This window comes from Salmo salar, chromosome 10 (genome assembly GCF_965601325.2).
Source record: "Salmo salar chromosome 10, fSalSal1, whole genome shotgun sequence".
Classification (NCBI taxonomy): Eukaryota; Metazoa; Chordata; class Actinopteri; order Salmoniformes; family Salmonidae; genus Salmo; species Salmo salar.
This window is the reverse complement of record NC_138300.1, coordinates 36,813,673-36,826,772: the sequence shown is the minus strand read 5'-3', so window position 1 is coordinate 36,826,772 and position 13,100 is coordinate 36,813,673. Positions and strand designations below refer to the sequence as shown.

Below are 13,100 nucleotides of genomic sequence, written 5' to 3'. Positions count from 1 at the left end.
ATTTTGATAGATTAGTATTACTGGCCGGCTAATCGAAAGGATGTTTTGAGTTAGCACTGAGTCACTGTGGACTGTCAGACGCATATTTAGTTCTGTCAATAAAGGAAAAATACCCTGTTCCTGGTTGTTGCAGCCAGGGCTGCTGAAAGCTGGAGTTGGATGTGTGTGTGTGTGTAAGTGGGTCACTGTGCGTGTGATAGTGTCAGGTTTGACTGACTGGATGGAGGAGTAGAGAGAGAGGTCTCTGACAGCTGTGTTGTAGTACTTGGGTACTGACAGCTTATTAACAACGGGCTGTGCATACATTGGTTATGAACATTTCACTCTACTATGCTGAGGTATTATGAATGCTTGGACGCGAAACATCATTTACTTGGGCCTGAAAGGTCATGCAATTGTGTTCAGAATGCTTGACGCAGGTGGCTGGCCAAATGCCTTGAATCATGGTGTAGTTATTATTGTCTGACGGTGTGGTATGTCTCACTTGGAATATGTTTTCATCATACCTTAATACTGCAGATATCCACAGCCTTGTGTCTGTTTACAGCAGTTGGATCCTCCTCTTTTTGCGTGTTGTATTGGCATTCGTTGCTTATGTAGTAATTAACTGAGATTTTTGTATTTAATGGGATCTTTTCCTTGTTTACGTCCGTATGCTCTGACCAGTCACGGTATGCCGCCTGGGACTGGCCTAGCATGCCGGGGCTGGCAGCAGCTGTGATCATGTGAGGGTTGTGTGAGGGGTTTGATGTTACCGTAACGTGATAGGTCCAGACAAGCCCATGTCCCTCCCTGTCCCTGGCCAGTCACTAGCATGGCTATGTCTCAAATGACACACTATTCCCTATTTCCTACATAGCACACTAGTTTTGACCAGAGCCCAGGACCACCTAGGCTCTGGTCAAAATGTGTACACTATATAGGGAATAGGGTGCCATTTGGGACACAGCCCATGTGTCCTGGGCCTGGCTATGACTGTAATGGACCCTGGTCCCCCAAATCCCTGCACCAACCTCCCCATCATCAATCAGGCTGGGCTTCCAGGCTCCTGCCGGGGCTCTCCATAGGGCCTCTAGTCTGCACAGGTTCCTCTGGAGGTGCGTGGCAGTCCCAGCTCCCAGGTCCAGGGCCACCTGATAATAGCTGGTAGTGCTGAACGATTATCATAAATGTAGTTTACATTTTTTATTTTTTTTTACAACTAATTGACCAACATGGGTTAAGTTATTTGAATTCCATTTTTTCTGTGAGATCAATGCGCACATTGCGCAGTTTCTCTAGAGATAAATCAGATCCAGCCTGAACTGTGCAATCTAGTAGGGAGTTTCCAACAGGCCAATATTCTACATAGTAATTAATGCGCAACGGATTATGGTCATTGTCATCTAGTTGTCCGGTCTGTGTTTCTTTTACACCTGCTACAGAAGAGAGAATAATGAGTCATTGTGAGGTGACATAGAGAGCAGCTGTTGCTTCGCGAGGTATCTCTACCTGAAAATACATGATCTAAGTGATTGATAGTTGTTATTCGGCAGTCATAAAAGTGTGCCTTATTTACTTTAAAGAACTACTAAATTTAGATTTTTGTCAGACAGCATAGGCAGCAGCTCTATACAGATGAGATGATGACTTGGAATGAAATAATAAAGTCATCAAATTAAACAAATCTAATATACACAATAACTGAAATATTTTATTAAAGTAAAGTAATGTGAATAAATAATGGTTAATAAGTGATAAGGTGTAATTGGCAGTCACTACCATCATGGGACTTTATTAATAGCTTTATTCTGTGTTGTTACATCATTTAACCCACATAATGCATAGTGCATTTCATGTTATTATCTTCTAATAATCTGACCAAAACCTCAAAAATCACTAATTACTTAGCACTACTATCTGGGCTTTGATCACTGGGGCCTCTGGTCCTTTTCTCTTCACATCCTCCATGGGTTCTGGGCCCTGCCTGCTGTGACGTCTAAATCACATTACCGCTGGCTGAGGAGTGCAGAGTGACAATGGTTCCGGATGGAATCTGGATGGATTGCATCTCAGTCTCTCTGTGGGCAGATAGAGACACACAGTATCTGCTGCTCAGCTCTCCTCTGTCCTCTACACATCTGGCTGGTAGGAGTAGGAGAGGGGATGGGGAGTTGGCACTGGGACTGGCAGTGGGAGTGGGGACTGGGAGTGGGAATGGGAAAGTGTCTGTGAGTTCCAGTGCTTCCACAGCTGATAGATTGATATCACATTATCTCCCCCTTCCCACATTATAAGTGTGAAAGATCATGAGTTGATGCATTCCTCAGTTGATCTATAATGTCTGGAAGTTGACTGGCTAAATGGCCTCACAGGTCTTCTCCAGGTATTTCTACGTCAGTGACCCTCCCATGGGCGCATTCAGTCTGACGTGAAAGAGTGTATCACAACACTGTTAATCTTATTATTTTACACTCTCTGGCACTACTTTCTCTTAACCTTTGCCATTTTGTTTCCGCGCAACTATGTTTATGCCTTTGCTTTCAGGTGACTCACTTCTTTTGGAATTGATTCTGTCTGCTTCTAAAATTCCACAACTCTCTCTTTCTCTTTCTCTCTTTATTTCTCTCTCTCTCTCTCTCTCTCTCTCTCTCTCTCTCTCTCTCTCTCTCTGTCTCTCTCTCTCTCTCTCTCTCTCTCTCTCTCTCTCTCTCTCTCTCTCTCTCTCTCTCTCTCTCTCTCTCTCTGCTCAAAGCCAAGGCCCCTGGAGCCAGCTGTATATGAGAGCAGGTATGATTGTATCTGAGTTGCCTTGCATTAGTTTATTCTCCCAGGAGGGATGGAGAGGCTTTTTCCAGAGTCTGGACAGAGGGGGAGGTTTAAGTAGATTAGATGCTCATCTACAATTTTCCATGAGGACAAACATGAAGAAAGGGGTGAGAAAAAAAGAGGGAGAGAAGCTATGCGAGACGTACTTGTGGGGCTTTCGTCTCACTTGTTGTGTGTGTGTGTGTCTGGCTCAGAGCGTCTCTGAGCCAAGCCCCCTTGAAGATAAGCGTTCTGTAATTTCTTCCATTCGTCTCTCTCAGAGGGCCTTTTTATTATGATTATTGCAGCATTTTTATGGCCCATATCACTAAATACTCAAATTTGCTCTCCTCCTCTCCCTCTCTTCCCCAGGGCCTTATTCCTTTAGATCTGTGGGAGACTATGATCAAGAGGCTTTGAAGCCATGCCTATACTTTCTTTAGTACTATATCCTCTGTCTCTAATATATTCTAATATGTCTGTCTCTAATATATTCTCTCTGTTGTTTCTCTCTCTAAAATATTTTCTCTGCTGTGTCTCTCTCTAATATATTCTCTCAGTTATGTGTCTCTCTCTAATATATTCTCTCAGTTGTGTGTCTCTCTCTAATATATTCTCTCTGCTGTGTCTCTCTCTAATATATTCTCTGCTGTGTCTCTCTCTAATATATTCTCTCTGTTGTGTCTCTCTCTAATATATTCTCTCTGTTTCTCTCTCTAATATATTCTCTCTGCTGTGTCTCTAATATATTCTCTGCTGTGTCTCTCTCTAATATATTATCTCTGCTGTGTCTGTCTCTAATATATTATCTGTATCTAATTTATTCTCTCTGTTGTGTCTTCCTAATATATTCTCTCTGCTGTGTCTCTTTAATATATTATCTCTGCTGTGTCTTCCTAATATATTCTCTCTGCTGTGTCTCTTTAATATATTATCTCTGTTGTGTCTCTGTCTAATATATTATATCTGCTGTGTCTGTCTAATATATTATACCTGCTGTGTCTCTAATATATTCTCTGCTGTGTCTCTCTAATATATTATCTCTGTGTCTCTCTCTGATATATTCTCTCTGCAGTGGTTCTCCCTAATATATTCTCTGCTGTGTCTCTATCTAATATAGTATCTCTGCTGTCTCTCTCGCATTAATATAGTATCTCTGCTGTCTCTCTTGCATTAATATATTCTCTGCTGTGTCTCTCTAATACATTCTCTCTGCTGTGTCTGTCTCAAATATAGTCTCTCTGTTGTGTCTCGCTCTAATTGTCACGTCCTGACCAGTGAAAAGGGTAATTTGCCATAGTAGAATGGTCAGGGCGTGGCAGGGGGGTTGTTTTGTGTGTTTTGGGGTTTTTTGGTTCAAGGGGAATTTGTTCTAGTTTTCTGTTTCTATGTTTCATTTTCCATCTGTGGCCGAGTATGGTTTCCAATCAGAGGCAGGTGTCTTTCGTTGTCTCTGATTGGAAGCCATACTTAGGCAACCTGTTTTCCTTTGGGTTTTGTGGGTGGTTATTTTCCGTTTAGTTGTTTTACCTGACGGAACTGTTGGTCGTTGTTATTTTGCTGTTTAAGTGTTCTCATAAAATAAATTAAGAATGAGCACTATCCACGCTGCGCCTTGGTCTCTTTGCTACGATACCTGTGACACAGATATATTCTCTCTGCTGTGTCTGTAATATATCCTCTGCTTTGTATCTCTCTAATATATTATCTCTGCTGTGTTTGTCTCTGATATATTATCTCTGTCTCTAATATATTCTCGCTGCTCTCTCTCTCTAATATATTATCTCTACTGTGCATCTCTAATACAGTGCCTTGCGAAAGTATTCGGCCCCCTTGAACTTTTCGACCTTTTGCCACATTTCAGGCTTCAAACATAAAGATATAAAACTGTAATATTTTGTGAAGAATCAACAACAAGTGGGACACAATTATGAAGTGGAACGAAATTTATTGGATATTTCAAACTTTTTTAACAAATAAAAAACTGAAAAATTGGCCGTGCAAAATTATTCAGCCCCTTTACTTTCAGTGCAGCAAACTCTCTCCAGAAGTTCAGTGAGGATCTCTGAATGATCCAATGTTGACCTAAATGACTAATGATGATAAATAGAATCCACCTGTGTGTAATCAAGTCTCCGTATAAATGCACCTGCTCTGTGATAGTCTCAGAGGTCCGTTTAAAGCGCAGAGAGCATCATGAAGAACAAGGAACACACCAGGCAGGTCCGAGATACTGTTGTGGAGAAGTTTAAAGCCGGATTTGGATACAAAAAGATTTCCCAAGCTTTAAACATCCCAAGGAGCACTGTGCAAGCGATAATATTGAAATGGAAGGAGTATCAGACCACTGCAAATCTACGAAGACCCGGCCGTCCCTCTAAACTTTCAGCTCATACAAGGAGAAGACTGATCAGAGATGCAGCCAAGAGGCCCATGATCACTCTGGATGAACTGCAGAGATCTACAGCTGAGGTGGGAGACTCTGTCCATAGGACAACAATCAGTCGTATACTGCACAAATCTGGCCTTTATGGAAGAGTGGCAAGAAGAAAGCCATTTCTTAAAGATATCCATAAAAAGTGTCGTTTAAAGTTTGCCACTAGCCACCTGAGAGACACACCAAACATGTGGAAGAAGGTGCTCTGGTCAGATGAAACCAAAATCGAACTTTTTGGCAACAATGCAAAACGTTATGTTTGGCGTAAAAGCAACACAGCTCATCACCCTGAACACACCATCCCCACTGTCAAACGTGGTGGTGGCAGCATCATGGTTTGGGCCTGCTTTTCTTCAGCTGGGGCAGGGAAGATGGTTAAAATTGATGGGAAGATGGATGGAGCCAAATACAGGACCATTCTGGAAGAAAACCTGATGGAGTCTGCAAAAGACCTGAGACTGGGACGGAGATTTGTCTTCCAACAAGACAATGATCCAAAACATAAAGCAAAATCTACTATGGAATGGTTCACAAATAAACATATCCAGGTGTTAGAATGGCCAAGTCAAAGTCCAGACCTGAATCCAATCGAGAATCTGTGGAAAGAACTGAAAACTGCTGTTCACAAACGCTCTCCATCCAACCTCACTGAGCTCGAGCTGTTTTGCAAGGAGGAATGGGCAAAAATGTCAGTCTCTCGATGTGCAAAACTGATAGAGACATACCCCAAGCGACTTACAGCTGTAATCGCAGCAAAAGGTGGCACTACAAAGTATTAACTTAAGGGGGCTGAATAATTTTGCACGCCCAATTTTTCTGTTTTTTATTTGTTAAAAAAGTTTGAAATATCCAATAAATTTCATTCCACTTCATGATTGTGTCCCACTTGTTGTTGATTCTTCACAAAAAATTACAGTTTTATATCTTTATGTTTGAAGCCTGAAATGTGGCAAAAGGTCGAAAAGTTCAAGGGGCCCGAATACTACATTTGAAGATGTTGTCTGCCTCATAACAAAGTCTGAGGAATTCAATTATTGCTGATGTTTAACTATGGTTAACCTTGAAATATACTATATCAAGCATTACATGTTAAGAGCCTATCTGTTAATGTAACAGAACATATAAACACAGCAAGTGAGTTTCTTCTGAAGATAACGATCTGAGGTTTGAACTATGTAAGGTCGTGAACAAACAACTTGTTTGTGCATATTTGCTTTGAACGTTTTCTTGGCTCTAGTGTACATCTGAAATGTCACTCTCAGACACAATATCGTACTGTTTGTGCATTTGCTGTGTTTATCATTTTTGACAGACTTTGGAACTGAAAATGTGCTGACGCCAGTCACTATTGAAGACAGTAGCTAGAAGTCTCTGTTCTCTCTTTTTCTCATCTGAACCTGCCTTGACTAATTGAGTTAGAATTGATTTAAGGCCATTAAATGTAAATAATATGACACTGACAGAACTTGTTGTGGGTTGAGTTAGTGATTTACTGTGATTTACAAGCTCTGGTCACTCACACGCAGGAAGAGCTTAATATGATGCCTGCGAATAGAGTTAAAACCAGTCTGAATGGCGAGAGAGACAGAGAGGGAGACATGGGTGGTGGGGGGTAGAAAGAGGGGGGGTTAGAGGGAGAGAGAGATTGAAGGAAGGTTCAACAACTGATACGTTAAACTATAGTTCCCCCTAACCCCCCTCCACCTATATTAGTATCCATCAAAACTAGGTCTGTACAGTATGTCAGGTATCCATGTGAAAACTTCTCTGGGTGTATTTCCCCTCCAGGTAACAGAGCACCTCTTCCCATCTGTTAGTGGAGCTCAGCTCAGCTGGGGCGGCAGGTAGCCTAGTGGTTAGAGCGTTGGGCCAGTAACCGAAAGATTGCTAGATCAAATCCTGAGCTGACAAGATCAAAATCTGTAATTTTGCCCCTGAACAAGGCACTGTTCCTAGGCCGTCATTGTAAATAAGAATTTGTTCTTAATTGACTTGCCTACTTAAATAAAGGTTAAATTAAAAAATTAAAAAACCTTGATTGTGATAAAGTTTTGGCCTATTTGTCAAACTGCTGATGGAGGGGCCAAATCCTAACATGTCTGAGGTAGAGTCTGGTTTCTGTGAGGCCTACATGCTTCTAAATCTCAAGGCTAGATTTGGTCCTGGGGGCCCAGCCTGCGCCACCAGTGCAGGGCAGCGTACAACAACACAGTTCCCAACAGTGTGAGTTAGCTGAATCACTCCTCTCCCTCTGACAGTGAAAATGACAGTAGGGAAGACGACACTCACTCACTCACTCACTTACTCACTCACTCACTCACAAACACGCACACGCACGTTAAGGAGTAGGGAAGACATAGCTTGGTCATAGCTTTATGCTGTGAGGTTATGGGTAACAGAGGCTCGCTCCGTCGCTCGTTAAGAAAATCCTCAGCGCTCCTAACAAAGCCTCCAGTGTATAAGAGTTCAATTAGGGTCATTCAGATAGCAGCAACCTGAGAGAGACTACATATCAGAGCAGAGTTACTGCTTTCCAAAGGGAGAAAGCTCATAGTCAAACTTAGTCAGACTAAAACCCTGATAAAAGACACAATCAGAAACATTATAGCTCGGTAATTGTGCAGGAACAGTCAACAGAGTGATCTGCAATGTTTTGATGAGAAAATGCTCTGATATTTGCCTAGTGAAGCAACTGAGTGAAATGAAAGGTGGTGGTGGTGTTAATGCTGACTGTAGCTGAGCCTATGCTAACTGTAGCTGACCCTATGCTAACTGTAGCTGACCCTATGCTGACTGTAGCTGACCCTATGCTAACTGTAGCTGACCCTATGCTGACCTGTAGCTTTCCCTATGCTGACTGTAGCTGACCCTATGCTGACCGTAGCTGACCCTATGCTGACCCTATGCTAACTGTAGCTGACCCTATGCTGACTGTAGCTGACCCTATGCTGACTGTAGCTGACCCTATGCTGACCGTAGCTGACCCTATGCTGACCCTATGCTGACCCTATGCTAACTGTAGCTGACCCTATGCTGACTGTAGCTGACCCTATGCTAACTGTAGCTGACCCTATGCTGACCGTAGCTGACCCTATGCTGACTGTAGCTGACCCTATGCTGACTGTAGCTGACCCTATGCTGACCCTATGCTGACCCTATGCTAACTGTAGCTGACCCTATGCTGACTGTAGCTGACCCTATGCTGACCGTAGCTGACCCTATGCTGACTGTAGCTGACCCTATGCTGACTATAGCTGACCCTATGCTGACCGTAGCTGACCCTATGCTGACTGTAGCTGACCGTAGATGACCCTATGCTGACCCTATGCTAACTGTAGCTGACCCTATGCTGACTGTAGCTGACCCTATGTGGACCCTATGCTGACTATAGCTGACCATATGCTGACCGTAGCTGACCCTATGCTGATTGTAGCGGACCCTATGCTGACTGTAGCTGACCCTATGCTGACTGTAGCTGACCCTATGCTGACTGTAGCTGACTGTAGCTGACCATATGCTGACCGTAGCTGACCCTATGCTGACTGTAGCTGACCCTATGCTGACTGTAGCTGACCCTATGCTAACTGTAGCTGACCCTATGCTGACCGTAGCTGACCCTATGCTGACCGTAGCTGACCCTATGCTGACCGTAGCTGACCCTATGCTGACTGTAGCTGACCCTATGCTGACTGTAGCTGACCCTATGCTGACTGTAGCTGACCCTATGCTGACCCTATGCTAACTGTAGCTGACCCTATGCTGACTGTAGCTGACCCTATGCTTACTGTAGCTGACCCTATGCTGACTGTAGCTGACCCTATGCTGACCCTATGCTGACTGTAGCTGACCCTATGCTGACTGTAGCTGACCCTATGCTGACCCTATGCTTACTGTAGCTGACCCTATGCTGACTGTAGCTGACCCTATGCTGACTGTAGCTGACCCTATGCTGACTGTAGCTTACCCCATGCTGACCCTATGCTGACTGTATCTGACCATATGCTGACCGTAGCTGACCCTATGCTGACTGTAGCTGACCCTATGCTGACTGTAGCTGACCCTATGCTAACTGTAGCTGACCCTATGCTGACCGTAGCTGACCCTATGCTGACTCTAGCTGACCCTATGCTGACTGTAGCTGACCCTATGCTGACTGTAGCTGACCCTATGCTGACTGTAGCTGACCCTATGCTGACTGTAGCTGACCCTATGCTGACCGTAGCTGACCCTATGCTGACTGTAGCTGACCCTATGCTGACTGTAGCTGACCCTATGCTGACCGTAGCTGACCCTATGCTGACCCTATGCTAACTGTAGCTGACCCTATGCTGACTGTAGCTGACCCTATGCTGACTGTAGCTGACCCTATGCTGACTGTAGCTGACCCTATGCTGACCCTATGCTGACTGTATCTGACCATATGCTGACCGTAGCTGACCCTATGCTGACTGTAGCTGACCCTATGCTGACTGTAGCTGACCCTATGCTAACTGTAGCTGACCCTATGCTGACCGTAGCTGACCCTATGCTGACTGTAGCTGACCCTATGCTGACTGTAGCTGACCCTATGCTAACTGTAGCTGACCCTATGCTGACCGTAGCTGACCCTATGCTGACTGTAGCTGACCCTATGCTGACTGTAGCTGACCCTATGCTGATTGTAGCTGACTCTATGCTGACTGTAGCTGACTCTATGCTGACTGTAGCTGGCCCTATGCTGACTGTAGCTGACCCTATGCTGACTGTAGCTGACCCTATGCTGACCATATGCTGACCGTAGCTGACCCTATGCTGATTGTAGCTGACCCTATGCTGACCGTAGCTGACCCTATGCTGACTGTAGCTGACCGTAGATGACCCTATGCTGACCCTATGCTAACTGTAGCTGACCCTATGCTGACTGTAGCTGACCCTATGCTGACCCTATGCTGACTATAGCTGACCATATGCTGACCGTAGCTGACCCTATGCTGATTGTAGCGGACCCTATGCTGACTGTAGCTGACCCTATGCTGACTGTAGCTGACCCTATGCTGACTGTAGCTGACTGTAGCTGACCATATGCTGACCGTAGCTGACCCTATGCTGACTGTAGCTGACCCTATGCTGACTGTAGCTGACCCTATGCTAACTGTAGCTGACCCTATGCTGACCGTAGCTGACCCTATGCTGACCGTAGCTGACCCTATGCTGACCGTAGCTGACCCTATGCTGACTGTAGCTGACCCTATGCTGACTGTAGCTGACCCTATGCTGACTGTAGCTGACCCTATGCTGACCCTATGCTAACTGTAGCTGACCCTATGCTGACTGTAGCTGACCCTATGCTTACTGTAGCTGACCCTATGCTGACTGTAGCTGACCCTATGCTGACCATATGCTGACCGTAGCTGACCCTATGCTGATTGTAGCTGACCCTATGCTGACTGTAGCTGACCCTATGCTGACTGTAGCTGACCCTATGCTGACTGTAGCTGACCATATGCTGACCGTTGCTGACCCTATGCTGACTGTAGCTGACCCTATGCTGACTGTAGCTGACCCTATGCTAACTGTAGCTGACCGTAGCTGACCCTATGCTGACTGTAGCTGACCCTATGCTGACCGTAGCTGACCCTATGCTGACCGTAGCTGACCCTATGCTGACTGTAGCTGACCCTATGCTGACTCTATGCTGACTGTAGCTGACCCTATGCTGACCCTATGCTAACTGTAGCTGACCCTATGCTGACTGTAGCTGACCCTATGCTGACTGTAGCTGACCCTATGCTGACTGTAGCTGACCCTATGCTGACCATATGCTGACCGTAGCTGACCCTATGCTGATTGTAGCTGACCCTATGCTGACTGTAGCTGACCCTATGCTGACTGTAGCTGACCCTATGCTGACTGTAGCTGACCATATGCTGACCGTTGCTGACCCTATGCTGACTGTAGCTGACCCTATGCTGACTGTAGCTGACCCTATGCTAACTGTAGCTGACCGTAGCTGACCCTATGCTGACTGTAGCTGACCCTATGCTGACCGTAGCTGACCCTATGCTGACCGTATCTGACCCTATGCTGACTGTAGCTGACCCTATGCTGACTCTATGCTGACTGTAGCTGACCCTATGCTGACCCTATGCTAACTGTAGCTGACCCTATGCTGACTGTAGCTGACCCTATGCTGACTGTAGCTGACCCTATGCTGACTGTAGCTGACCCTATGCTGACTGTAGCTGACCCTATGCTGACCCTATGCTGACTGTAGCTGACCCTATGCTGACCCTATGCTGACTGTAGCTGACCCTATGCTGACCGTAGCTGACCCTATGCTGACCCTATGCTTACTGTAGCTGACCCTATGCTGACTGTAGCTGACCCTATGCTGACCTATAGCTGACCCTATGCTGACTGTAGCTGACCCTATGCTGACCCTATGCTGACTGTAGCTGACCCTATGCTGACCGTAGCTGACCCTATGCTGACCCTATGCTTACTGTAGCTGACCCTATGCTGACTGTAGCTGACCCTATGCTGACTGTAGCTGACCCTATGCTGACTGTAGCTGACCCTATGCTGACCCTATGCTGACTGTATCTGACCATATGCTGACCGTAGCTGACCCTATGCTGACTGTAGCTGACCCTATGCTGACTGTAGCTGACCCTATGCTAACTGTAGCTGACCCTATGCTGACCGTAGCTGACCCTATGCTGACTCTAGCTGACCCTATGCTGACTGTAGCTGACCCTATGCTGATTGTAGCTGACTCTATGCTGACTGTAGCTGACCCTATGCTGACTGTAGCTGACCCTATGCTGACTGTAGCTGACCCTATGCTGACCCTATTCTAACTGTAGCTGACCCTATGCTGACTGTAGCTGACCCTATGCTGACTGTAGCTGACCCTATGCTGACTGTAGCTGACCCTATGCTGACCCTATGCTGACTGTATCTGACCATATGCTGGTTTGTATCATTTGATTTACACATCATGCCTACCTCCTTGAAGATGCAAAATATTTTTTATTGTGAAACAAACAATAAATAAGACAAAAAAACTGAAAACTTGAGTGTGCATAACTATTCACCCCCCCAAAGTCAATACTTTGTAGAGCCACCTTTTGCAGCAATTACAGCTGCAAGTCTCTTGGGGTATGTCTCTATAAGCTTGCCACATCTAGCCACTGGGATTTATGCCCATTTCAAGGCAAAACTGCTCCAGCTTTTCTGGCTTTTTCTGGCTCCTCTTCCGTAAAGCCCAGCTCTGTGGAGTGTACGGCTTAAAGTGGTCCTATGGTCCTACTCCAATCTCCGCTGTGGATCTTAGCAGCTCCTTCAGGGTTATCTTTGGTCTCTTTGTTGCCTCTCTGATTAATGCCCTCCTTGCCTGGTCCGTGAGTTTTGGTGGGTGGCCCTCTCTTGGCAGGTTTGTTGTGGTGCCATATTCTTTCCATTTTTTTATAATGGATTTAATGGTGCGCCGTGGGATGTTCAACGTTACGGATATTTTTTTATAACCCAACCCTGATCTGTACTTCTCCAAAACTTTGTCCCTGACCTGTTTGGAGAGGTCCTTGGTCTTCATGGTGCCGCTTGCTTGGTGGTGTTGCAGACTCTGGGGCCTTTCAGAACAGGTGTATATATACTGAGATCATGTGACAGATCATGTGACACTTAGATTTAACTAATTATGTGACTTCTGAAGGTAATTGGTTGCACCAGATCTTATTTAGGGGCTTCCTAGCAAAAGGTGAATACATATGCACGCACACATCTTTTCCGTTTTTTATAAATTTTTTTCATTTCAGTTCACCAATTTGGACTATGTTGTCTATATCCATTACATGAAATCCAAATAAAAATCCATTTATATTAAAGGTTGTAATGC

General features: G+C 45.1%; 1 protein-coding gene across 1 annotated transcript in view; it reads left to right on the top strand.

The window, feature by feature from the left end:
• Window positions 1–13,100, top strand: part of LOC106560309 (transforming growth factor beta receptor type 3) — a 166,908-nt gene that overhangs the window by 73,393 nt on the left and 80,415 nt on the right. The gene's annotated exons all lie outside the window — the stretch shown is intronic.